This window comes from Gouania willdenowi, chromosome 5 (genome assembly GCF_900634775.1).
Source record: "Gouania willdenowi chromosome 5, fGouWil2.1, whole genome shotgun sequence".
NCBI classification, from domain to species: domain Eukaryota; kingdom Metazoa; phylum Chordata; class Actinopteri; order Blenniiformes; family Gobiesocidae; genus Gouania; species Gouania willdenowi.
In genome coordinates this window covers 10,320,422-10,348,293 of record NC_041048.1, presented here as the reverse complement: position 1 = coordinate 10,348,293, position 27,872 = coordinate 10,320,422, and the positions used below count along the sequence as shown (strand labels likewise).

The window sequence follows — 27,872 nt, the reverse complement described above, 5'->3', positions numbered from 1 at the left end:
TGCAAATATAATGCACATACTTAAACTGGGCTAAAAAGGCTATAAGGCACAAAAAATGACAAAAAACAAAAATCACCAAAAATAAAAAGTAAGGCTATAGCAAGGCATTTTTTTCAAAAAAATTCCAAAAAAAAAATTGAGTTAGGACCATCATTAGACCCTAAAAACTACTGCAAATATAATGCACATACTTAAACTGGGCTAAAAAGGCTATAAGGCACAAAAAATGACAAAAAACAAAAATCACCCAAAATAAAAAGTAAGGCTATAGCAAGGCATTTTTTTCAAAAAAATTCCAAAAAAAAAAATTGAGTTAGGACCATCATTAGACCCTAAAAACTACTGCAAATATAATGCACATACTTAAACTGGGCTAAAAAGGCTATAAGGCACAAAAAATGACAAAAAACAAAAATCACCCAAAATAAAAAGTAAGGCTATAGCAAGGCATTTTTTTCAAAAAAATTCCAAAAAAAAAAATTGAGTTAGGACCATCATTAGACCCTAAAAACTACTGCAAATATAATGCACATACTTAAACTGGGCTAAAAAGGCTATAAGGCACAAAAAATGACAAAAAACAAAAATCACCCAAAATAAAAAGTAAGGCTATAGCAAGGCATTTTTTTCAAAAAAATTCCAAAAAAAAAAATTGAGTTAGGACCATCATTAGACCCTAAAAACTACTGCAAATATAATGCACATACTTAAACTGGGCTAAAAAGGCTATAAGGCACAAAAAATGACAAAAAACAAAAATCACCCAAAATAAAAAGTAAGGCTATAGCAAGGCATTTTTTTCAAAAAAATTCCAAAAAAAAAAATTGAGTTAGGACCATCATTAGACCCTAAAAACTACTGCAAATATAATGCACATACTTAAACTGGGCTAAAAAGGCTATAAGGCACAAAAAATGACAAAAAACAAAAATCACCCAAAATAAAAAGTAAGGCTATAGCAAGGCATTTTTTTCAAAAAAATTCCAAAAAAAAAAATTGAGTTAGGACCATCATTAGACCCTAAAAACTACTGCAAATATAATGCACATACTTAAACTGGGCTAAAAAGGCTATAAGGCACAAAAAATGACAAAAAACAAAAATCACCCAAAATAAAAAGTAAGGCTATAGCAAGGCATTTTTTTCAAAAAAATTCCAAAAAAAAAAATTGAGTTAGGACCATCATTAGACCCTAAAAACTACTGCAAATATAATGCACATACTTAAACTGGGCTAAAAAGGCTATAAGGCACAAAAAATGACAAAAAACAAAAATCACCCAAAATAAAAAGTAAGGCTATAGCAAGGCATTTTTTTCAAAAAAATTCCAAAAAAAAAAATTGAGTTAGGACCATCATTAGACCCTAAAAACTACTGCAAATATAATGCACATACTTAAACTGGGCTAAAAAGGCTATAAGGCACAAAAAATGACAAAAAACAAAAATCACCCAAAATAAAAAGTAAGGCTATAGCAAGGCATTTTTTTCAAAAAAATTCCAAAAAAAAAAATTGAGTTAGGACCATCATTAGACCCTAAAAACTACTGCAAATATAATGCACATACTTAAACTGGGCTAAAAAGGCTATAAGGCACAAAAAATGACAAAAAACAAAAATCACCCAAAATAAAAAGTAAGGCTATAGCAAGGCATTTTTTTCAAAAAAATTCCAAAAAAAAAAATTGAGTTAGGACCATCATTAGACCCTAAAAACTACTGCAAATATAATGCACATACTTAAACTGGGCTAAAAAGGCTATAAGGCACAAAAAATGACAAAAAACAAAAATCACCCAAAATAAAAAGTAAGGCTATAGCAAGGCATTTTTTTCAAAAAAATTCCAAAAAAAAAAATTGAGTTAGGACCATCATTAGACCCTAAAAACTACTGCAAATATAATGCACATACTTAAACTGGGCTAAAAAGGCTATAAGGCACAAAAAATGACAAAAAACAAAAATCACCCAAAATAAAAAGTAAGGCTATAGCAAGGCATTTTTTTCAAAAAAATTCCAAAAAAAAAAATTGAGTTAGGACCATCATTAGACCCTAAAAACTACTGCAAATATAATGCACATACTTAAACTGGGCTAAAAAGGCTATAAGGCACAAAAAATGACAAAAAACAAAAATCACCCAAAATAAAAAGTAAGGCTATAGCAAGGCATTTTTTTCAAAAAAATTCCAAAAAAAAAAATTGAGTTAGGACCATCATTAGACCCTAAAAACTACTGCAAATATAATGCACATACTTAAACTGGGCTAAAAAGGCTATAAGGCACAAAAAATGACAAAAAACAAAAATCACCCAAAATAAAAAGTAAGGCTATAGCAAGGCATTTTTTTCAAAAAAATTCCAAAAAAAAAAATTGAGTTAGGACCATCATTAGACCCTAAAAACTACTGCAAATATAATGCACATACTTAAACTGGGCTAAAAAGGCTATAAGGCACAAAAAATGACAAAAAACAAAAATCACCCAAAATAAAAAGTAAGGCTATAGCAAGGCATTTTTTTCAAAAAAATTCCAAAAAAAAAAATTGAGTTAGGACCATCATTAGACCCTAAAAACTACTGCAAATATAATGCACATACTTAAACTGGGCTAAAAAGGCTATAAGGCACAAAAAATGACAAAAAACAAAAATCACCCAAAATAAAAAGTAAGGCTATAGCAAGGCATTTTTTTCAAAAAAATTCCAAAAAAAAAAATTGAGTTAGGACCATCATTAGACCCTAAAAACTACTGCAAATATAATGCACATACTTAAACTGGGCTAAAAAGGCTATAAGGCACAAAAAATGACAAAAAACAAAAATCACCCAAAATAAAAAGTAAGGCTATAGCAAGGCATTTTTTTCAAAAAAATTCCAAAAAAAAAAATTGAGTTAGGACCATCATTAGACCCTAAAAACTACTGCAAATATAATGCACATACTTAAACTGGGCTAAAAAGGCTATAAGGCACAAAAAATGACAAAAAACAAAAATCACCCAAAATAAAAAGTAAGGCTATAGCAAGGCATTTTTTTCAAAAAAATTCCAAAAAAAAAAATTGAGTTAGGACCATCATTAGACCCTAAAAACTACTGCAAATATAATGCACATACTTAAACTGGGCTAAAAAGGCTATAAGGCACAAAAAATGACAAAAAACAAAAATCACCCAAAATAAAAAGTAAGGCTATAGCAAGGCATTTTTTTCAAAAAAATTCCAAAAAAAAAAATTGAGTTAGGACCATCATTAGACCCTAAAAACTACTGCAAATATAATGCACATACTTAAACTGGGCTAAAAAGGCTATAAGGCACAAAAAATGACAAAAAACAAAAATCACCCAAAATAAAAAGTAAGGCTATAGCAAGGCATTTTTTTCAAAAAAATTCCAAAAAAAAAAATTGAGTTAGGACCATCATTAGACCCTAAAAACTACTGCAAATATAATGCACATACTTAAACTGGGCTAAAAAGGCTATAAGGCACAAAAAATGACAAAAAACAAAAATCACCCAAAATAAAAAGTAAGGCTATAGCAAGGCATTTTTTTCAAAAAAATTCCAAAAAAAAAAATTGAGTTAGGACCATCATTAGACCCTAAAAACTACTGCAAATATAATGCACATACTTAAACTGGGCTAAAAAGGCTATAAGGCACAAAAAATGACAAAAAACAAAAATCACCCAAAATAAAAAGTAAGGCTATAGCAAGGCATTTTTTTCAAAAAAATTCCAAAAAAAAAAATTGAGTTAGGACCATCATTAGACCCTAAAAACTACTGCAAATATAATGCACATACTTAAACTGGGCTAAAAAGGCTATAAGGCACAAAAAATGACAAAAAACAAAAATCACCCAAAATAAAAAGTAAGGCTATAGCAAGGCATTTTTTTCAAAAAAATTCCAAAAAAAAAAATTGAGTTAGGACCATCATTAGACCCTAAAAACTACTGCAAATATAATGCACATACTTAAACTGGGCTAAAAAGGCTATAAGGCACAAAAAATGACAAAAAACAAAAATCACCCAAAATAAAAAGTAAGGCTATAGCAAGGCATTTTTTTCAAAAAAATTCCAAAAAAAAAATTGAGTTAGGACCATCATTAGACCCTAAAAACTACTGCAAATATAATGCACATACTTAAACTGGGCTAAAAAGGCTATAAGGCACAAAAAATGACAAAAAACAAAAATCACCCAAAATAAAAAGTAAGGCTATAGCAAGGCATTTTTTTCAAAAAAATTCCAAAAAAAAAAATTGAGTTAGGACCATCATTAGACCCTAAAAACTACTGCAAATATAATGCACATACTTAAACTGGGCTAAAAAGGCTATAAGGCACAAAAAATGACAAAAAACAAAAATCACCCAAAATAAAAAGTAAGGCTATAGCAAGGCATTTTTTTCAAAAAAATTCCAAAAAAAAAAATTGAGTTAGGACCATCATTAGACCCTAAAAACTACTGCAAATATAATGCACATACTTAAACTGGGCTAAAAAGGCTATAAGGCACAAAAAATGACAAAAAACAAAAATCACCCAAAATAAAAAGTAAGGCTATAGCAAGGCATTTTTTTCAAAAAAATTCCAAAAAAAAAAATTGAGTTAGGACCATCATTAGACCCTAAAAACTACTGCAAATATAATGCACATACTTAAACTGGGCTAAAAAGGCTATAAGGCACAAAAAATGACAAAAAACAAAAATCACCCAAAATAAAAAGTAAGGCTATAGCAAGGCATTTTTTTCAAAAAAATTCCAAAAAAAAAAATTGAGTTAGGACCATCATTAGACCCTAAAAACTACTGCAAATATAATGCACATACTTAAACTGGGCTAAAAAGGCTATAAGGCACAAAAAATGACAAAAAACAAAAATCACCCAAAATAAAAAGTAAGGCTATAGCAAGGCATTTTTTTCAAAAAAATTCCAAAAAAAAAAATTGAGTTAGGACCATCATTAGACCCTAAAAACTACTGCAAATATAATGCACATACTTAAACTGGGCTAAAAAGGCTATAAGGCACAAAAAATGACAAAAAACAAAAATCACCCAAAATAAAAAGTAAGGCTATAGCAAGGCATTTTTTTCAAAAAAATTCCAAAAAAAAAAATTGAGTTAGGACCATCATTAGACCCTAAAAACTACTGCAAATATAATGCACATACTTAAACTGGGCTAAAAAGGCTATAAGGCACAAAAAATGACAAAAAACAAAAATCACCCAAAATAAAAAGTAAGGCTATAGCAAGGCATTTTTTTCAAAAAAATTCCAAAAAAAAAAATTGAGTTAGGACCATCATTAGACCCTAAAAACTACTGCAAATATAATGCACATACTTAAACTGGGCTAAAAAGGCTATAAGGCACAAAAAAAGACAAAAAACAAAAATCACCCAAAATAAAAAGTAAGGCTATAGCAAGGCATTTTTTTCAAAAAAATTCCAAAAAAAAAAATTGAGTTAGGACCATCATTAGACCCTAAAAACTACTGCAAATATAATGCACATACTTAAACTGGGCTAAAAAGGCTATAAGGCACAAAAAATGACAAAAAACAAAAATCACCCAAAATAAAAAGTAAGGCTATAGCAAGGCATTTTTTTCAAAAAAATTCCAAAAAAAAAAATTGAGTTAGGACCATCATTAGACCCTAAAAACTACTGCAAATATAATGCACATACTTAAACTGGGCTAAAAAGGCTATAAGGCACAAAAAAAGACAAAAAACAAAAATCACCCAAAATAAAAAGTAAGGCTATAGCAAGGCATTTTTTTCAAAAAAATTCCAAAAAAAAAAATTGAGTTAGGACCATCATTAGACCCTAAAAACTACTGCAAATATAATGCACATACTTAAACTGGGCTAAAAAGGCTATAAGGCACAAAAAAAGACAAAAAACAAAAATCACCCAAAATAAAAAGTAAGGCTATAGCAAGGCATTTTTTTCAAAAAAATTCCAAAAAAAAAAATTGAGTTAGGACCATCATTAGACCCTAAAAACTACTGCAAATATAATGCACATACTTAAACTGGGCTAAAAAGGCTATAAGGCACAAAAAAAGACAAAAAACAAAAATCACCCAAAATAAAAAGTAAGGCTATAGCAAGGCATTTTTTTCAAAAAAATTCCAAAAAAAAAAATTGAGTTAGGACCATCATTAGACCCTAAAAACTACTGCAAATATAATGCACATACTTAAACTGGGCTAAAAAGGCTATAAGGCACAAAAAATGACAAAAAACAAAAATCACCCAAAATAAAAAGTAAGGCTATAGCAAGGCATTTTTTTCAAAAAAATTCCAAAAAAAAAAATTGAGTTAGGACCATCATTAGACCCTAAAAACTACTGCAAATATAATGCACATACTTAAACTGGGCTAAAAAGGCTATAAGGCACAAAAAATGACAAAAAACAAAAATCACCCAAAATAAAAAGTAAGGCTATAGCAAGGCATTTTTTTCAAAAAAATTCCAAAAAAAAAAATTGAGTTAGGACCATCATTAGACCCTAAAAACTACTGCAAATATAATGCACATACTTAAACTGGGCTAAAAAGGCTATAAGGCACAAAAAATGACAAAAAACAAAAATCACCCAAAATAAAAAGTAAGGCTATAGCAAGGCATTTTTTTCAAAAAAATTCCAAAAAAAAAAATTGAGTTAGGACCATCATTAGACCCTAAAAACTACTGCAAATATAATGCACATACTTAAACTGGGCTAAAAAGGCTATAAGGCACAAAAAAAGACAAAAAACAAAAATCACCCAAAATAAAAAGTAAGGCTATAGCAAGGCATTTTTTTCAAAAAAATTCCAAAAAAAAAAATTGAGTTAGGACCATCATTAGACCCTAAAAACTACTGCAAATATAATGCACATACTTAAACTGGGCTAAAAAGGCTATAAGGCACAAAAAAAGACAAAAAACAAAAATCACCCAAAATAAAAAGTAAGGCTATAGCAAGGCATTTTTTTCAAAAAAATTCCAAAAAAAAAAATTGAGTTAGGACCATCATTAGACCCTAAAAACTACTGCAAATATAATGCACATACTTAAACTGGGCTAAAAAGGCTATAAGGCACAAAAAATGACAAAAAACAAAAATCACCCAAAATAAAAAGTAAGGCTATAGCAAGGCATTTTTTTCAAAAAAATTCCAAAAAAAAAAATTGAGTTAGGACCATCATTAGACCCTAAAAACTACTGCAAATATAATGCACATACTTAAACTGGGCTAAAAAGGCTATAAGGCACAAAAAATGACAAAAAACAAAAATCACCCAAAATAAAAAGTAAGGCTATAGCAAGGCATTTTTTTCAAAAAAATTCCAAAAAAAAAAATTGAGTTAGGACCATCATTAGACCCTAAAAACTACTGCAAATATAATGCACATACTTAAACTGGGCTAAAAAGGCTATAAGGCACAAAAAATGACAAAAAACAAAAATCACCCAAAATAAAAAGTAAGGCTATAGCAAGGCATTTTTTTCAAAAAAATTCCAAAAAAAAAAATTGAGTTAGGACCATCATTAGACCCTAAAAACTACTGCAAATATAATGCACATACTTAAACTGGGCTAAAAAGGCTATAAGGCACAAAAAATGACAAAAAACAAAAATCACCCAAAATAAAAAGTAAGGCTATAGCAAGGCATTTTTTTCAAAAAAATTCCAAAAAAAAAAATTGAGTTAGGACCATCATTAGACCCTAAAAACTACTGCAAATATAATGCACATACTTAAACTGGGCTAAAAAGGCTATAAGGCACAAAAAATGACAAAAAACAAAAATCACCCAAAATAAAAAGTAAGGCTATAGCAAGGCATTTTTTTCAAAAAAATTCCAAAAAAAAAAATTGAGTTAGGACCATCATTAGACCCTAAAAACTACTGCAAATATAATGCACATACTTAAACTGGGCTAAAAAGGCTATAAGGCACAAAAAATGACAAAAAACAAAAATCACCCAAAATAAAAAGTAAGGCTATAGCAAGGCATTTTTTTCAAAAAAATTCCAAAAAAAAAAATTGAGTTAGGACCATCATTAGACCCTAAAAACTACTGCAAATATAATGCACATACTTAAACTGGGCTAAAAAGGCTATAAGGCACAAAAAATGACAAAAAACAAAAATCACCCAAAATAAAAAGTAAGGCTATAGCAAGGCATTTTTTTCAAAAAAATTCCAAAAAAAAAATTGAGTTAGGACCATCATTAGACCCTAAAAACTACTGCAAATATAATGCACATACTTAAACTGGGCTAAAAAGGCTATAAGGCACAAAAAATGACAAAAAACAAAAATCACCCAAAATAAAAAGTAAGGCTATAGCAAGGCATTTTTTTCAAAAAAATTCCAAAAAAAAAAATTGAGTTAGGACCATCATTAGACCCTAAAAACTACTGCAAATATAATGCACATACTTAAACTGGGCTAAAAAGGCTATAAGGCACAAAAAATGACAAAAAACAAAAATCACCCAAAATAAAAAGTAAGGCTATAGCAAGGCATTTTTTTCAAAAAAATTCCAAAAAAAAAAATTGAGTTAGGACCATCATTAGACCCTAAAAACTACTGCAAATATAATGCACATACTTAAACTGGGCTAAAAAGGCTATAAGGCACAAAAAATGACAAAAAACAAAAATCACCCAAAATAAAAAGTAAGGCTATAGCAAGGCATTTTTTTCAAAAAAATTCCAAAAAAAAAAATTGAGTTAGGACCATCATTAGACCCTAAAAACTACTGCAAATATAATGCACATACTTAAACTGGGCTAAAAAGGCTATAAGGCACAAAAAATGACAAAAAACAAAAATCACCCAAAATAAAAAGTAAGGCTATAGCAAGGCATTTTTTTCAAAAAAATTCCAAAAAAAAAAATTGAGTTAGGACCATCATTAGACCCTAAAAACTACTGCAAATATAATGCACATACTTAAACTGGGCTAAAAAGGCTATAAGGCACAAAAAATGACAAAAAACAAAAATCACCCAAAATAAAAAGTAAGGCTATAGCAAGGCATTTTTTTCAAAAAAATTCCAAAAAAAAAAATTGAGTTAGGACCATCATTAGACCCTAAAAACTACTGCAAATATAATGCACATACTTAAACTGGGCTAAAAAGGCTATAAGGCACAAAAAATGACAAAAAACAAAAATCACCCAAAATAAAAAGTAAGGCTATAGCAAGGCATTTTTTTCAAAAAAATTCCAAAAAAAAAAATTGAGTTAGGACCATCATTAGACCCTAAAAACTACTGCAAATATAATGCACATACTTAAACTGGGCTAAAAAGGCTATAAGGCACAAAAAATGACAAAAAACAAAAATCACCCAAAATAAAAAGTAAGGCTATAGCAAGGCATTTTTTTCAAAAAAATTCCAAAAAAAAAAATTGAGTTAGGACCATCATTAGACCCTAAAAACTACTGCAAATATAATGCACATACTTAAACTGGGCTAAAAAGGCTATAAGGCACAAAAAATGACAAAAAACAAAAATCACCCAAAATAAAAAGTAAGGCTATAGCAAGGCATTTTTTTCAAAAAAATTCCAAAAAAAAAAATTGAGTTAGGACCATCATTAGACCCTAAAAACTACTGCAAATATAATGCACATACTTAAACTGGGCTAAAAAGGCTATAAGGCACAAAAAATGACAAAAAACAAAAATCACCCAAAATAAAAAGTAAGGCTATAGCAAGGCATTTTTTTCAAAAAAATTCCAAAAAAAAAAATTGAGTTAGGACCATCATTAGACCCTAAAAACTACTGCAAATATAATGCACATACTTAAACTGGGCTAAAAAGGCTATAAGGCACAAAAAATGACAAAAAACAAAAATCACCCAAAATAAAAAGTAAGGCTATAGCAAGGCATTTTTTTCAAAAAAATTCCAAAAAAAAAAATTGAGTTAGGACCATCATTAGACCCTAAAAACTACTGCAAATATAATGCACATACTTAAACTGGGCTAAAAAGGCTATAAGGCACAAAAAATGACAAAAAACAAAAATCACCCAAAATAAAAAGTAAGGCTATAGCAAGGCATTTTTTTCAAAAAAATTCCAAAAAAAAAATTGAGTTAGGACCATCATTAGACCCTAAAAACTACTGCAAATATAATGCACATACTTAAACTGGGCTAAAAAGGCTATAAGGCACAAAAAATGACAAAAAACAAAAATCACCCAAAATAAAAAGTAAGGCTATAGCAAGGCATTTTTTTCAAAAAAATTCCAAAAAAAAAAATTGAGTTAGGACCATCATTAGACCCTAAAAACTACTGCAAATATAATGCACATACTTAAACTGGGCTAAAAAGGCTATAAGGCACAAAAAATGACAAAAAACAAAAATCACCCAAAATAAAAAGTAAGGCTATAGCAAGGCATTTTTTTCAAAAAAATTCCAAAAAAAAAAATTGAGTTAGGACCATCATTAGACCCTAAAAACTACTGCAAATATAATGCACATACTTAAACTGGGCTAAAAAGGCTATAAGGCACAAAAAATGACAAAAAACAAAAATCACCCAAAATAAAAAGTAAGGCTATAGCAAGGCATTTTTTTCAAAAAAATTCCAAAAAAAAAAATTGAGTTAGGACCATCATTAGACCCTAAAAACTACTGCAAATATAATGCACATACTTAAACTGGGCTAAAAAGGCTATAAGGCACAAAAAATGACAAAAAACAAAAATCACCCAAAATAAAAAGTAAGGCTATAGCAAGGCATTTTTTTCAAAAAAATTCCAAAAAAAAAAATTGAGTTAGGACCATCATTAGACCCTAAAAACTACTGCAAATATAATGCACATACTTAAACTGGGCTAAAAAGGCTATAAGGCACAAAAAATGACAAAAAACAAAAATCACCCAAAATAAAAAGTAAGGCTATAGCAAGGCATTTTTTTCAAAAAAATTCCAAAAAAAAAAATTGAGTTAGGACCATCATTAGACCCTAAAAACTACTGCAAATATAATGCACATACTTAAACTGGGCTAAAAAGGCTATAAGGCACAAAAAATGACAAAAAACAAAAATCACCCAAAATAAAAAGTAAGGCTATAGCAAGGCATTTTTTTCAAAAAAATTCCAAAAAAAAAAATTGAGTTAGGACCATCATTAGACCCTAAAAACTACTGCAAATATAATGCACATACTTAAACTGGGCTAAAAAGGCTATAAGGCACAAAAAATGACAAAAAACAAAAATCACCCAAAATAAAAAGTAAGGCTATAGCAAGGCATTTTTTTCAAAAAAATTCCAAAAAAAAAAATTGAGTTAGGACCATCATTAGACCCTAAAAACTACTGCAAATATAATGCACATACTTAAACTGGGCTAAAAAGGCTATAAGGCACAAAAAATGACAAAAAACAAAAATCACCCAAAATAAAAAGTAAGGCTATAGCAAGGCATTTTTTTCAAAAAAATTCCAAAAAAAAAATTGAGTTAGGACCATCATTAGACCCTAAAAACTACTGCAAATATAATGCACATACTTAAACTGGGCTAAAAAGGCTATAAGGCACAAAAAATGACAAAAAACAAAAATCACCCAAAATAAAAAGTAAGGCTATAGCAAGGCATTTTTTTCAAAAAAATTCCAAAAAAAAAATTGAGTTAGGACCATCATTAGACCCTAAAAACTACTGCAAATATAATGCACATACTTAAACTGGGCTAAAAAGGCTATAAGGCACAAAAAATGACAAAAAACAAAAATCACCCAAAATAAAAAGTAAGGCTATAGCAAGGCATTTTTTTCAAAAAAATTCCAAAAAAAAAAATTGAGTTAGGACCATCATTAGACCCTAAAAACTACTGCAAAAATAATGCACATACTTAAACTGGGCTAAAAAGGCTATAAGGCACAAAAAATGACAAAAAACAAAAATCACCCAAAATAAAAAGTAAGGCTATAGCAAGGCATTTTTTTCAAAAAAATTCCCAAAAAAAAATTGAGTTAGGACCATCATTAGACCCTAAAAACTACTGCAAATATAATGCACATACTTAAACTGGGCTAAAAAGGCTATAAGGCACAAAAAATGACAAAAAACAAAAATCACCCAAAATAAAAAGTAAGGCTATAGCAAGGCATTTTTTTCAAAAAAATTCCAAAAAAAAAAATTGAGTTAGGACCATCATTAGACCCTAAAAACTACTGCAAATATAATGCACATACTTAAACTGGGCTAAAAAGGCTATAAGGCACAAAAAATGACAAAAAACAAAAATCACCCAAAATAAAAAGTAAGGCTATAGCAAGGCATTTTTTTCAAAAAAATTCCAAAAAAAAAAATTGAGTTAGGACCATCATTAGACCCTAAAAACTACTGCAAATATAATGCACATACTTAAACTGGGCTAAAAAGGCTATAAGGCACAAAAAATGACAAAAAACAAAAATCACCCAAAATAAAAAGTAAGGCTATAGCAAGGCATTTTTTTCAAAAAAATTCCAAAAAAAAAATTGAGTTAGGACCATCATTTGACCCTAAAAACTACTGCAAATATAATGCACATACTTAAACTGGGCTAAAAAGGCTATAAGGCACAAAAAATGACAAAAAACAAAAATCACCCAAAATAAAAAGTAAGGCTATAGCAAGGCATTTTTTTCAAAAAAATTCCAAAAAAAAAAATTGAGTTAGGACCATCATTAGACCCTAAAAACTACTGCAAATATAATGCACATACTTAAACTGGGCTAAAAAGGCTATAAGGCACAAAAAATGACAAAAAACAAAAATCACCCAAAATAAAAAGTAAGGCTATAGCAAGGCATTTTTTTCAAAAAAATTCCAAAAAAAAAAATTGAGTTAGGACCATCATTAGACCCTAAAAACTACTGCAAATATAATGCACATACTTAAACTGGGCTAAAAAGGCTATAAGGCACAAAAAATGACAAAAAACAAAAATCACCCAAAATAAAAAGTAAGGCTATAGCAAGGCATTTTTTTCAAAAAAATTCCAAAAAAAAAAATTGAGTTAGGACCATCATTAGACCCTAAAAACTACTGCAAATATAATGCACATACTTAAACTGGGCTAAAAAGGCTATAAGGCACAAAAAATGACAAAAAACAAAACTCACCCAAAATAAAAAGTAAGGCTATAGCAAGGCATTTTTTTCAAAAAAATTCCAAAAAAAAAAATTGAGTTAGGACCATCATTAGACCCTAAAAACTACTGCAAATATAATGCACATACTTAAACTGGGCTAAAAAGGCTATAAGGCACAAAAAATGACAAAAAACAAAAATCACCCAAAATAAAAAGTAAGGCTATAGCAAGGCATTTTTTTCAAAAAAATTCCAAAAAAAAAAATTGAGTTAGGACCATCATTAGACCCTAAAAACTACTGCAAATATAATGCACATACTTAAACTGGGCTAAAAAGGCTATAAGGCACAAAAAATGACAAAAAACAAAAATCACCCAAAATAAAAAGTAAGGCTATAGCAAGGCATTTTTTTCAAAAAAATTCCAAAAAAAAAAATTGAGTTAGGACCATCATTAGACCCTAAAAACTACTGCAAATATAATGCACATACTTAAACTGGGCTAAAAAGGCTATAAGGCACAAAAAATGACAAAAAACAAAAATCACCCAAAATAAAAAGTAAGGCTATAGCAAGGCATTTTTTTCAAAAAAATTCCAAAAAAAAAAATTGAGTTAGGACCATCATTAGACCCTAAAAACTACTGCAAATATAATGCACATACTTAAACTGGGCTAAAAAGGCTATAAGGCACAAAAAATGACAAAAAACAAAAATCACCCAAAATAAAAAGTAAGGCTATAGCAAGGCATTTTTTTCAAAAAAATTCCAAAAAAAAAAATTGAGTTAGGACCATCATTAGACCCTAAAAACTACTGCAAATATAATGCACATACTTAAACTGGGCTAAAAAGGCTATAAGGCACAAAAAATGACAAAAAACAAAAATCACCCAAAATAAAAAGTAAGGCTATAGCAAGGCATTTTTTTCAAAAAAATTCCAAAAAAAAAAATTGAGTTAGGACCATCATTAGACCCTAAAAACTACTGCAAATATAATGCACATACTTAAACTGGGCTAAAAAGGCTATAAGGCACAAAAAATGACAAAAAACAAAAATCACCCAAAATAAAAAGTAAGGCTATAGCAAGGCATTTTTTTCAAAAAAATTCCAAAAAAAAAAATTGAGTTAGGACCATCATTAGACCCTAAAAACTACTGCAAATATAATGCACATACTTAAACTGGGCTAAAAAGGCTATAAGGCACAAAAAATGACAAAAAACAAAAATCACCCAAAATAAAAAGTAAGGCTATAGCAAGGCATTTTTTTCAAAAAAATTCCAAAAAAAAAAATTGAGTTAGGACCATCATTAGACCCTAAAAACTACTGCAAATATAATGCACATACTTAAACTGGGCTAAAAAGGCTATAAGGCACAAAAAATGACAAAAAACAAAAATCACCCAAAATAAAAAGTAAGGCTATAGCAAGGCATTTTTTTCAAAAAAATTCCAAAAAAAAAAATTGAGTTAGGACCATCATTAGACCCTAAAAACTACTGCAAATATAATGCACATACTTAAACTGGGCTAAAAAGGCTATAAGGCACAAAAAATGACAAAAAACAAAAATCACCCAAAATAAAAAGTAAGGCTATAGCAAGGCATTTTTTTCAAAAAAATTCCAAAAAAAAAAATTGAGTTAGGACCATCATTAGACCCTAAAAACTACTGCAAATATAATGCACATACTTAAACTGGGCTAAAAAGGCTATAAGGCACAAAAAATGACAAAAAACAAAAATCACCCAAAATAAAAAGTAAGGCTATAGCAAGGCATTTTTTTCAAAAAAATTCCAAAAAAAAAAATTGAGTTAGGACCATCATTAGACCCTAAAAACTACTGCAAATATAATGCACATACTTAAACTGGGCTAAAAAGGCTATAAGGCACAAAAAATGACAAAAAACAAAAATCACCCAAAATAAAAAGTAAGGCTAAAGCAAGGCATTTTTTTCAAAAAAATTCCAAAAAAAAAAATTGAGTTAGGACCATCATTAGACCCTAAAAACTACTGCAAATATAATGCACATACTTAAACTGGGCTAAAAAGGCTATAAGGCACAAAAAATGACAAAAAACAAAAATCACCCAAAATAAAAAGTAAGGCTATAGCAAGGCATTTTTTTCAAAAAAATTCCAAAAAAAAAAATTGAGTTAGGACCATCATTAGACCCTAAAAACTACTGCAAATATAATGCACATACTTAAACTGGGCTAAAAAGGCTATAAGGCACAAAAAATGACAAAAAACAAAAATCACCCAAAATAAAAAGTAAGGCTATAGCAAGGCATTTTTTTCAAAACAATTCCAAAAAAAAAAATTGAGTTAGGACCATCATTAGACCCTAAAAACTACTGCAAATATAATGCACATACTTAAACTGGGCTAAAAAGGCTATAAGGCACAAAAAATGACAAAAAACAAAAATCACCCAAAATAAAAAGTAAGGCTATAGCAAGGCATTTTTTTCAAAAAAATTCCAAAAAAAAAAATTGAGTTAGGACCATCATTAGACCCTAAAAACTACTGCAAATATAATGCACATACTTAAACTGGGCTAAAAAGGCTATAAGGCACAAAAAATGACAAAAAACAAAAAACACCCAAAATAAAAAGTAAGGCTATAGCAAGGCATTTTTTTCAAAAAAATTCCAAAAAAAAAAATTGAGTTAGGACCATCATTAGACCCTAAAAACTACTGCAAATATAATGCACATACTTAAACTGGGCTAAAAAGGCTATAAGGCACAAAAAATGACAAAAAACAAAAATCACCCAAAATAAAAAGTAAGGCTATAGCAAGGCATTTTTTTCAAAAAAATTCCAAAAAAAAAAATTGAGTTAGGACCATCATTAGACCCTAAAAACTACTGCAAATATAATGCACATACTTAAACTGGGCTAAAAAGGCTATAAGGCACAAAAAAAGACAAAAAACAAAAATCACCCAAAATAAAAAGTAAGGCTATAGCAAGGCATTTTTTTCAAAAAAATTCCAAAAAAAAAAATTGAGTTAGGACCATCATTAGACCCTAAAAACTACTGCAAATATAATGCACATACTTAAACTGGGCTAAAAAGGCTATAAGGCACAAAAAATGACAAAAAACAAAAATCACCCAAAATAAAAAGTAAGGCTATAGCAAGGCATTTTTTTCAAAAAAATTCCAAAAAAAAAAATTGAGTTAGGACCATCATTAGACCCTAAAAACTACTGCAAATATAATGCACATACTTAAACTGGGCTAAAAAGGCTATAAGGCACAAAAAATGACAAAAAACAAAAATCACCCAAAATAAAAAGTAAGGCTATAGCAAGGCATTTTTTTCAAAAAAATTCCAAAAAAAAAAATTGAGTTAGGACCATCATTAGACCCTAAAAACTACTGCAAATATAATGCACATACTTAAACTGGGCTAAAAAGGCTATAAGGCACAAAAAATGACAAAAAACAAAAATCACCCAAAATAAAAAGTAAGGCTATAGCAAGGCATTTTTTTCAAAAAAATTCCAAAAAAAAAAATTGAGTTAGGACCATCATTAGACCCTAAAAACTACTGCAAATATAATGCACATACTTAAACTGGGCTAAAAAGGCTATAAGGCACAAAAAATGACAAAAAACAAAAATCACCCAAAATAAAAAGTAAGGCTATAGCAAGGCATTTTTTTCAAAAAAATTCCAAAAAAAAAAAATTGAGTTAGGACCATCATTAGACCCTAAAAACTACTGCAAATATAATGCACATACTTAAACTGGGCTAAAAAGGCTATAAGGCACAAAAAATGACAAAAAACAAAAATCACCCAAAATAAAAAGTAAGGCTATAGCAAGGCATTTTTTTCAAAAAAATTCCAAAAAAAAAAATTGAGTTAGGACCATCATTAGACCCTAAAAACTACTGCAAATATAATGCACATACTTAAACTGGGCTAAAAAGGCTATAAGGCACAAAAAATGACAAAAAACAAAAATCACCCAAAATAAAAAGTAAGGCTATAGCAAGGCATTTTTTTCAAAAAAATTCCAAAAAAAAAATTGAGTTAGGACCATCATTAGACCCTAAAAACTACTGCAAATATAATGCACATACTTAAACTGGGCTAAAAAGGCTATAAGGCACAAAAAATGACAAAAAACAAAAATCACCCAAAATAAAAAGTAAGGCTATAGCAAGGCATTTTTTTCAAAAAAATTCCAAAAAAAAAAATTGAGTTAGGACCATCATTAGACCCTAAAAACTACTGCAAATATAATGCACATACTTAAACTGGGCTAAAAAGGCTATAAGGCACAAAAAATGACAAAAAACAAAAATCACCCAAAATAAAAAGTAAGGCTATAGCAAGGCATTTTTTTCAAAAAAATTCCAAAAAAAAAATTGAGTTAGGACCATCATTAGACCCTAAAAACTACTGCAAATATAATGCACATACTTAAACTGGGCTAAAAAGGCTATAAGGCACAAAAAATGACAAAAAACAAAAATCACCCAAAATAAAAAGTAAGGCTATAGCAAGGCATTTTTTTCAAAAAAATTCCAAAAAAAAAAATTGAGTTAGGACCATCATTAGACCCTAAAAACTACTGCAAATATAATGCACATACTTAAACTGGGCTAAAAAGGCTATAAGGCACAAAAAATGACAAAAAACAAAAATCACCCAAAATAAAAAGTAAGGCTATAGCAAGGCATTTTTTTCAAAAAAATTCCAAAAAAAAAATTGAGTTAGGACCATCATTAGACCCTAAAAACTACTGCAAATATAATGCACATACTTAAACTGGGCTAAAAAGGCTATAAGGCACAAAAAATGACAAAAAACAAAAATCACCCAAAATAAAAAGTAAGGCTATAGCAAGGCATTTTTTTCAAAAAAATTCCAAAAAAAAAATTGAGTTAGGACCATCATTAGACCCTAAAAACTACTGCAAATATAATGCACATACTTAAACTGGGCTAAAAAGGCTATAAGGCACAAAAAATGACAAAAAACAAAAATCACCCAAAATAAAAAGTAAGGCTATAGCAAGGCATTTTTTTCAAAAAAATTCCAAAAAAAAAATTGAGTTAGGACCATCATTAGACCCTAAAAACTACTGCAAATATAATGCACATACTTAAACTGGGCTAAAAAGGCTATAAGGCACAAAAAATGACAAAAAACAAAAATCACCCAAAATAAAAAGTAAGGCTATAGCAAGGCATTTTTTTCAAAAAAATTCCAAAAAAAAAATTGAGTTAGGACCATCATTAGACCCTAAAAACTACTGCAAATATAATGCACATACTTAAACTGGGCTAAAAAGGCTATAAGGCACAAAAAATGACAAAAAACAAAAATCACCCAAAATAAAAAGTAAGGCTATAGCAAGGCATTTTTTTCAAAAAAATTCCAAAAAAAAATTGAGTTAGGACCATCATTAGACCCTAAAAACTACTGCAAATATAATGCACATACTTAAACTGGGCTAAAAAGGCTATAAGGCACAAAAAATGACAAAAAACAAAAATCACCCAAAATAAAAAGTAAGGCTATAGCAAGGCATTTTTTTCAAAAAAATTCCAAAAAAAAAAATTGAGTTAGGACCATCATTAGACCCTAAAAACTACTGCAAATATAATGCACATACTTAAACTGGGCTAAAAAGGCTATAAGGCACAAAAAATGACAAAAAACAAAAATCACCCAAAATAAAAAGTAAGGCTATAGCAAGGCATTTTTTTCAAAAAAATTCCCAAAAAAAAAATTGAGTTAGGACCATCATTAGACCCTAAAAACTACTGCAAATATAATGCACATACTTAAACTGGGCTAAAAAGGCTATAAGGCACAAAAAATGACAAAAAACAAAAATCACCCAAAATAAAAAGTAAGGCTATAGCAAGGCATTTTTTTCAAAAAAATTCCAAAAAAAAAAATTGAGTTAGGACCATCATTAGACCCTAAAAACTACTGCAAATATAATGCACATACTTAAACTGGGCTAAAAAGGCTATAAGGCACAAAAAATGACAAAAAACAAAAATCACCCAAAATAAAAAGTAAGGCTATAGCAAGGCATTTTTTTCAAAAAAATTCCCAAAAAAAAAATTGAGTTAGGACCATCATTAGACCCTAAAAACTACTGCAAATATAATGCACATACTTAAACTGGGCTAAAAAGGCTATAAGGCACAAAAAATGACAAAAAACAAAAATCACCCAAAATAAAAAGTAAGGCTATAGCAAGGCATTTTTTTCAAAAAAATTCCATAAAAAAAAAATTGAGTTAGGACCATCATTAGACCCTAAAAACTACTGCAAATATAATGCACATACTTAAACTGGGCTAAAAAGGCTATAAGGCACAAAAAATGACAAAAAACAAAAATCACCCAAAATAAAAAGTAAGGCTATAGCAAGGCATTTTTTTCAAAAAAATTCCAAAAAAAAAAATTGAGTTAGGACCATCATTAGACCCTAAAAACTACTGCAAATATAATGCACATACTTAAACTGGGCTAAAAAGGCTATAAGGCACAAAAAATGACAAAAAACAAAAATCACCCAAAATAAAAAGTAAGGCTATAGCAAGGCATTTTTTTCAAAAAAATTCCAAAAAAAAAAATTGAGTTAGGACCATCATTAGACCCTAAAAACTACTGCAAATATAATGCACATACTTAAACTGGGCTAAAAAGGCTATAAGGCACAAAAAATGACAAAAAACAAAAATCACCCAAAATAAAAAGTAAGGCTATAGCAAGGCATTTTTTTCAAAAAAATTCCAAAAAAAAAAATTGAGTTAGGACCATCATTAGACCCTAAAAACTACTGCAAATATAATGCACATACTTAAACTGGGCTAAAAAGGCTATAAGGCACAAAAAATGACAAAAAACAAAAATCACCCAAATAAAAAGTAAGGCTATAGCAAGGCATTTTTTTCAAAAAAATTCCAAAAAAAAAAATTGAGTTAGGACCATCATTAGACCCTAAAAACTACTGCAAATATAATGCACATACTTAAACTGGGCTAAAAAGGCTATAAGGCACAAAAAATGACAAAAAACAAAAATCACCCAAAATAAAAAGTAAGGCTATAGCAAGGCATTTTTTTCAAAAAAATTCCAAAAAAAAAATTGAGTTAGGACCATCATTAGACCCTAAAAACTACTGCAAATATAATGCACATACTTAAACTGGGCTAAAAAGGCTATAAGGCACAAAAAATGACAAAAAACAAAAATCACCCAAAATAAAAAGTAAGGCTATAGCAAGGCATTTTTTTCAAAAAAATTCCATAAAAAAAAAATTGAGTTAGGACCATCATTAGACCCTAAAAACTACTGCAAATATAATGCACATACTTAAACTGGGCTAAAAAGGCTATAAGGCACAAAAAATGACAAAAAACAAAAATCACCCAAATAAAAAGTAAGGCTATAGCAAGGCATTTTTTTCAAAAAAATTCCAAAAAAAAAAATTGAGTTAGGACCATCATTAGACCCTAAAAACTACTGCAAATATAATGCACATACTTAAACTGGGCTAAAAAGGCTATAAGGCACAAAAAATGACAAAAAACAAAAATCACCCAAAATAAAAAGTAAGGCTATAGCAAGGCATTTTTTTCAAAAAAATTCCAAAAAAAAAATTGAGTTAGGACCATCATTAGACCCTAAAAACTACTGCAAATATAATGCACATACTTAAACTGGGCTAAAAAGGCTATAAGGCACAAAAAATGACAAAAAACAAAAATCACCCAAAATAAAAAGTAAGGCTATAGCAAGGCATTTTTTTCAAAAAAATTCCATAAAAAAAAAATTGAGTTAGGACCATCATTAGACCCTAAAAACTACTGCAAATATAATGCACATACTTAAACTGGGCTAAAAAGGCTATAAGGCACAAAAAATGACAAAAAACAAAAATCACCCAAAATAAAAAGTAAGGCTATAGCAAGGCATTTTTTTCAAAAAAATTCCAAAAAAAAAAAATGAGTTAGGACCATCATTAGACCCTAAAAACTACTGCAAATATAATGCACATACTTAAACTGGGCTAAAAAGGCTATAAGGCACAAAAAATGACAAAAAACAAAAATCACCCAAAATAAAAAGTAAGGCTATAGCAAGGCATTTTTTTCAAAAAAATTCCAAAAAAAAAATTGAGTTAGGACCATCATTAGACCCTAAAAACTACTGCAAATATAATGCACATACTTAAACTGGGCTAAAAAGGCTATAAGGCACAAAAAATGACAAAAAACAAAAATCACCCAAAATAAAAAGTAAGGCTATAGCAAGGCATTTTTTTCAAAAAAATTCCAAAAAAAAAATTGAGTTAGGACCATCATTAGACCCTAAAAACTACTGCAAATATAATGCACATACTTAAACTGGGCTAAAAAGGCTATAAGGCACAAAAAATGACAAAAAACAAAAATCACCCAAAATAAAAAGTAAGGCTATAGCAAGGCATTTTTTTCAAAAAAATTCCAAAAAAAAAATTGAGTTAGGACCATCATTAGACCCTAAAAACTACTGCAAATATAATGCACATACTTAAACTGGGCTAAAAAGGCTATAAGGCACAAAAAATGACAAAAAACAAAAATCACCCAAAATAAAAAGTAAGGCTATAGCAAGGCATTTTTTTCAAAATAATTCCATAAAAAAAAAATTGAGTTAGGACCATCATTAGACCCTAAAAACTACTGCAAATATAATGCACATACTTAAACTGGGCTAAAAAGGCTATAAGGCACAAAAAATGACAAAAAACAAAAATCACCCAAAATAAAAAGTAAGGCTATAGCAAGGCATTTTTTTCAAAAAAATTCCAAAAAAAAAAATTGAGTTAGGACCATCATTAGACCCTAAAAACTACTGCAAATATAATGCACATACTTAAACTGGGCTAAAAAGGCTATAAGGCACAAAAAATGACAAAAAACAAAAATCACCCAAATAAAAAGTAAGGCTATAGCAAGGCATTTTTTTCAAAAAAATTCCAAAAAAAAAAATTGAGTTAGGACCATCATTAGACCCTAAAAACTACTGCAAATATAATGCACATACTTAAACTGGGCTAAAAAGGCTATAAGGCACAAAAATGACAAAAAACAAAAATCACCCAAAATAAAAAGTAAGGCTATAGCAAGGCATTTTTTTCAAAAAAATTCCAAAAAAAAAATTGAGTTAGGACCATCATTAGACCCTAAAAACTACTGCAAATATAATGCACATACTTAAACTGGGCTAAAAAGGCTATAAGGCACAAAAAATGACAAAAAACAAAAATCACCCAAAATAAAAAGTAAGGCTATAGCAAGGCATTTTTTTCAAAAAAATTCCATAAAAAAAAAATTGAGTTAGGACCATCATTAGACCCTAAAAACTACTGCAAATATAATGCACATACTTAAACTGGGCTAAAAAGGCTATAAGGCACAAAAAATGACAAAAAACAAAAATCACCCAAAATAAAAAGTAAGGCTATAGCAAGGCATTTTTTTCAAAAAAATTCCAAAAAAAAAAATTGAGTTAGGACCATCATTAGACCCTAAAAACTACTGCAAATATAATGCACATACTTAAACTGGGCTAAAAAGGCTATAAGGCACAAAAAATGACAAAAAACAAAAATCACCCAAAATAAAAAGTAAGGCTATAGCAAGGCATTTTTTTCAAAAAAATTCCAAAAAAAAAAAATTGAGTTAGGACCATCATTAGACCCTAAAAACTACTGCAAATATAATGCACATACTTAAACTGGGCTAAAAAGGCTATAAGGCACAAAAAATGACAAAAAACAAAAATCACCCAAAATAAAAAGTAAGGCTATAGCAAGGCATTTTTTTCAAAAAAATTCCAAAAAAAAAATTGAGTTAGGACCATCATTAGACCCTAAAAACTACTGCAAATATAATGCACATACTTAAACTGGGCTAAAAAGGCTATAAGGCACAAAAAATGACAAAAAACAAAAATCACCCAAAATAAAAAGTAAGGCTATATAGCAAGGCATTTTTTTCAAAAAAATTCCCAAAAAAAAAATTGAGTTAGGACCATCATTAGACCCTAAAAACTACTGCAAATATAATGCACATACTTAAACTGGGCTAAAAAGGCTATAAGGCACAAAAAATGACAAAAAACAAAAATCACCCAAAATAAAAAGTAAGGCTATAGCAAGGCATTTTTTTCAAAAAAATTCCCAAAAAAAAAATTGAGTTAGGACCATCATTAGACCCTAAAAACTACTGCAAATATAATGCACATACTTAAACTGGGCTAAAAAGGCTATAAGGCACAAAAAATGACAAAAAACAAAAATCACCCAAAATAAAAAGTAAGGCTATAGCAAGGCATTTTTTTCAAAAAAATTCCCAAAAAAAAAATTGAGTTAGGACCATCATTAGACCCTAAAAACTACTGCAAATATAATGCACATACTTAAACTAGGCTAAAAAGGCTATAAGGCACAAAAAATGACAAAAAACAAAAATCACCCAAAATAAAAAGTAAGGCTATAGCAAGGCATTTTTTTCAAAAAAATTCCATAAAAAAAAAATTGAGTTAGGACCATCATTAGACCCTAAAAACTACTGCAAATATAATGCACATACTTAAACTGGGCTAAAAAGGCTATAAGGCACAAAAAATGACAAAAAACAAAAATCACCCAAAATAAAAAGTAAGGCTATAGCAAGGCATTTTTTTCAAAAAAATTCCCAAAAAAAAAATTGAGTTAGGACCATCATTAGACCCTAAAAACTACTGCAAATATAATGCACATACTTAAACTGGGCTAAAAAGGCTATAAGGCACAAAAAATGACAAAAAACAAAAATCACCCAAAATAAAAAGTAAGGCTATAGCAAGGCATTTTTTTCAAAAAAATTCCCAAAAAAAAATTGAGTTAGGACCATCATTAGACCCTAAAAACTACTGCAAATATAATGCACGTACTTAAACTGGGCTAAAAAGGCTATAAGGCACAAAAAATGACAAAAAACAATAATCACCCAAAATAAAAAGTAAGGCTATAGCAAGGCATTTTTTTCAAAAAAATTCCCAAAAAAAAAATTGAGTTAGGACCATCATTAGACCCTAAAAACTACTGCAAATATAATGCACGTACTAAAACTGGGCTAAAAAGGCTATAAGGCACAAAAGATGACAAAAAACAAAAATCGCCCAAAATAAAAAGTAAGGCTATAGCAAGGCATTTTTTTCAAAAAAATTCCAAAAACAAAAATTGAGTTAGGACCATCATTAGACCGTAAAAACTACTGCAAATATAATGCACGTACTAAAACTGGGCTAAAAAGGCTATAAGGCACAAAAAATGACAAAAAACAAAAATCACCCAAAATAAAAAGTAAGGCTATAGCAAGGCATTTTTTTCAAAAAAATTCCAAAAAAAAAAATTGAGTTAGGACCATCATTGGACCGTAAAAACTACTGCAAATATAATGCACGTACTAAAACTGGGCTAAAAAGGCTATAAGGCACAAAAAATGACAAAAAACAAAAATCACCCAAAATAAAAAGTAAGGCTATAGCAAGGCATTTTTTTCAAAAAAATTCCCAAAAAAAAAATTGAGTTAGGACCATCATTAGACCCTAAAAACTACTGCAAATATAATGCACGTACTTAAACTGGGCTAAAAAGGCTATAAGGCACAAAAGATGACAAAAAACAAAAATTTCCCAGTTTTGAAATGTTTTGAGGCATTTGAAATTTTTTTTGCCATTTTTAGGCCTTACCATAGCCTTACTTATGTTTTGAGGCATTTGAAAAATGTTCACCCTTTTTTATGCCTTACTATAGCCTGACCTCCGTTTTGAGGCGTTTGAAATTTTTTCGCCCATTTTTATGCCTTACTATAGCCTTACCTCCGTTTTGAGGCGTTTGAAAATTTTTCTGCCATTTTTCTGCCTTACTATGGCCTTACTTCCGTTTTGAGGCATTTGAAACATTTTTGCGACTTACTATAGCCTTACTTCCATTTTGAGGCGTTTGACTTTTTTTCACCATTTTTATGCCTTTCTATAGCCTTACTTCCATTTTGAGGCGTTTGAAAATTTTTTGCCCATTTTCATGACTTACTATAGCCTTACTTCTGTTTTGAGGCGTTTGAAAATTTTTCTGCCATTTTTCTGCCTCACTATAGCCTTACTTCCGTTTTGAGGAGTTTGAAATTTTTTTGCCCATTTTTATGCCTTACTATAGCCTTACTTCCGGTTTGAGGAGTTATGAAATTTTTTCGCCCCTTTTCATGCCTAACTATAGCCTTACCTCCGTTTTGAGGCGTTTGCAAATTTTTGCCCATTTTTGTGACTTACTATAGCCTTACCTCCGTTTTGAGGCGTTTGAAATTTTTTCACCATTTTTATGCCTTACTATAGCTTTACTTCCGTTTTGAGGCGTTTGAAATTTTTTCGCCCATTTTTATGCCTTACTATAGCCTTACCTCCGTTTTGAGGCGTTTGAAATTTTTTCGCCCCTTTTTATGCCTAACTATAGCCTTTCCTCCGTTTTGAGGCGTTTGAAAAATTTTCTGTCATTTTTATGCCTTACTATAGTCTTACCTCCGTTTTGAGGCGTTTGAAATTTTTTCGCCCATTTTTATGCCTTACCATAGCCTTACTTCCGTTTTTGAGGCGTTTGAAAAATGTTCACCCATTTTTATGCCTTACCTCTGTTTTGAGGCGTTTTAAATTTTTTCGCCCCTTTTTATGCAGATCTATAGCCTTACCTCCGTTTTGAGGCGTTTGAAATTTTTTTGCCCATTTTTATGCCTTACTATAGCCTTACTTCCGTTTTGAGGCGTTTGAAAAATGTTCACCCATTTTTATGCCTTACTATAACCTTACCTCCGTTTTGAGGCGTTTGAAATTTTTTCGCCCCTTTTTATGCCTTACTATAACCTTACCTCCGTTTTGAGTCGTTTGAAAAAAAATTTGTCATTTTTATGCCTTACCTCCGTTTTGAGTCGTTTGAAAAAAAATTCGTCATTTTTATGCCTTACTTCCGTTTTGAGGCGTTTGAAAAGATTTTGCCATTTTTATGCCATACTATAGCCTTACCACCGTTTTTTTGGCGTTTGAAAATTTTTGGCCATTTTTGTGACTTACTATAGCCTTACCTCCGTTTTGAGGCGTTTGAAATTTTTTTGCCCCTTTTTATGCCTTACTATAGCCTTAACTCCGTTTTGAGGCATTTGAAATTTTTTTGCCCATTTTTATGACTTACTTATAGCCTTACCTCCCTTTTGAGGCGTTTGAAATGTTTTCGCCCCTTTTTATGCCTAACTATAGCTTTACTTCCGTTTTGAGGCGTTTGAAATTTTTTCGCCCATTTTTATGCCTTACTATAGCCTTACCTCCGTTTTGAGGCGTTTGAAATTTTTTCACCCCTTTTTATGCCTAACTATAGCCTTGCCTCCGTTTTGAGGCGTTTGAAAATTTTTTGCCCATTTTTATGCCTTACTATAGCCTTACTTCCGGTTTGAGGAGTTATAAAATTTTTCTGCCATTTTTCTGCCTTACCATAGCCTTACTTATGTTTTGAGGCGTTTGAATTTTTTTCACCATTTTTATGCCTTCCTATAGCCTTAACTCCGTTTTGAGGCATTTGAAATTTTTTCACCCATTTTTATGCCTTACTATAGCCTTACCTCCGTTTTGAGGCGTTTGAATTTTTTTCACCATTTTTATGCCTTACCATAGCCTTACTTTCGTTTTGAGGCGTTTGAAAAATGTTCACCCATTTTTATGCCTTACTATAACCTTACCTCCGTTTTGAGGCGTTTGAAATTTTTTCGCCCCTTTTTATGCCTTACCTCTGTTTTGAGGCGTTTTAAATTTTTTCGCCCCTTTTTACGCAGATCTATAGCCTTACCTCCGTTTTGAGGCGTTTGAAATTTTTTTGCCCATTTTTATGCCTTACTATAGCCTTACTTCCGTTTTGAGGCGTTTGAAAAATGTTCACCCATTTTTATGCCTTACTATAACCTTACCTCCGTTTTGAGGCGTTTGAAATTTTTTCGCCCCTTTTTATGCCTTACTATAACCTTACCTCCGTTTTGAGGCGTTTGAAAAATGTTCATCCATTTTTATGCCTTACTATAACCTTACCTCCGTTTTGAGGCGTTTGAAAAATTTTCTGTCATTTTTATGCCTTACTTCCTTTTTGAGGCGTTTGAAAAGATTTTGCCATTTTTATGCCATACTATAGCCTTACTTCCGTTTTGAGGCGTTTGCAAATTTTTGCCCATTTTTGTGACTTACTATAGCCTTACCTCCATTTTGAGGCATTTGAAATTTTTTCGCCCCTTTTTATGCCGAACTATAGCCTTACTTCCATTTTGAGGCGTTTGAATTTTTTTCACCTTTTTTATGCCTTACTTCCGTTTCGTGGCATTTGAAAATTTTTTGCCTTTTTTATGCCTTACTTCCGTTTCGTGGCATTTGAAAATTTTTTGCCATTTTTATGCCTTACTTTAGCCTTACTTCCGGTTTGAGGAGTTTGAAAATTCTTCTGCCATTTTTCTGCCTTACTTTCGTTTTGAGGCGTTTGAAAAATTTTCACCGATTTTTAACCCTTACCTCCGTTTTGAGGTGTTTGAAAATTTTTCACCCAATTTTATGCCTTACTTTAGCCTTACCTCCGTTTTGAGGCGTTTGAATTTTATTTTATTTTATACCACTTTTACGCCTCACTATAGCTTTACTTATGTTTTGAGGCGTTTGA

The 27,872-nt window shown here is 30.0% G+C and overlaps 1 protein-coding gene across 1 annotated transcript in view; it reads left to right on the top strand.

Moving 5' to 3' along the window:
• The window catches only part of gcnt7 (glucosaminyl (N-acetyl) transferase family member 7), a 46,491-nt gene that overhangs the window by 5,481 nt on the left and 13,138 nt on the right, over window positions 1-27,872 (top strand). The window lies entirely within an intron of this gene.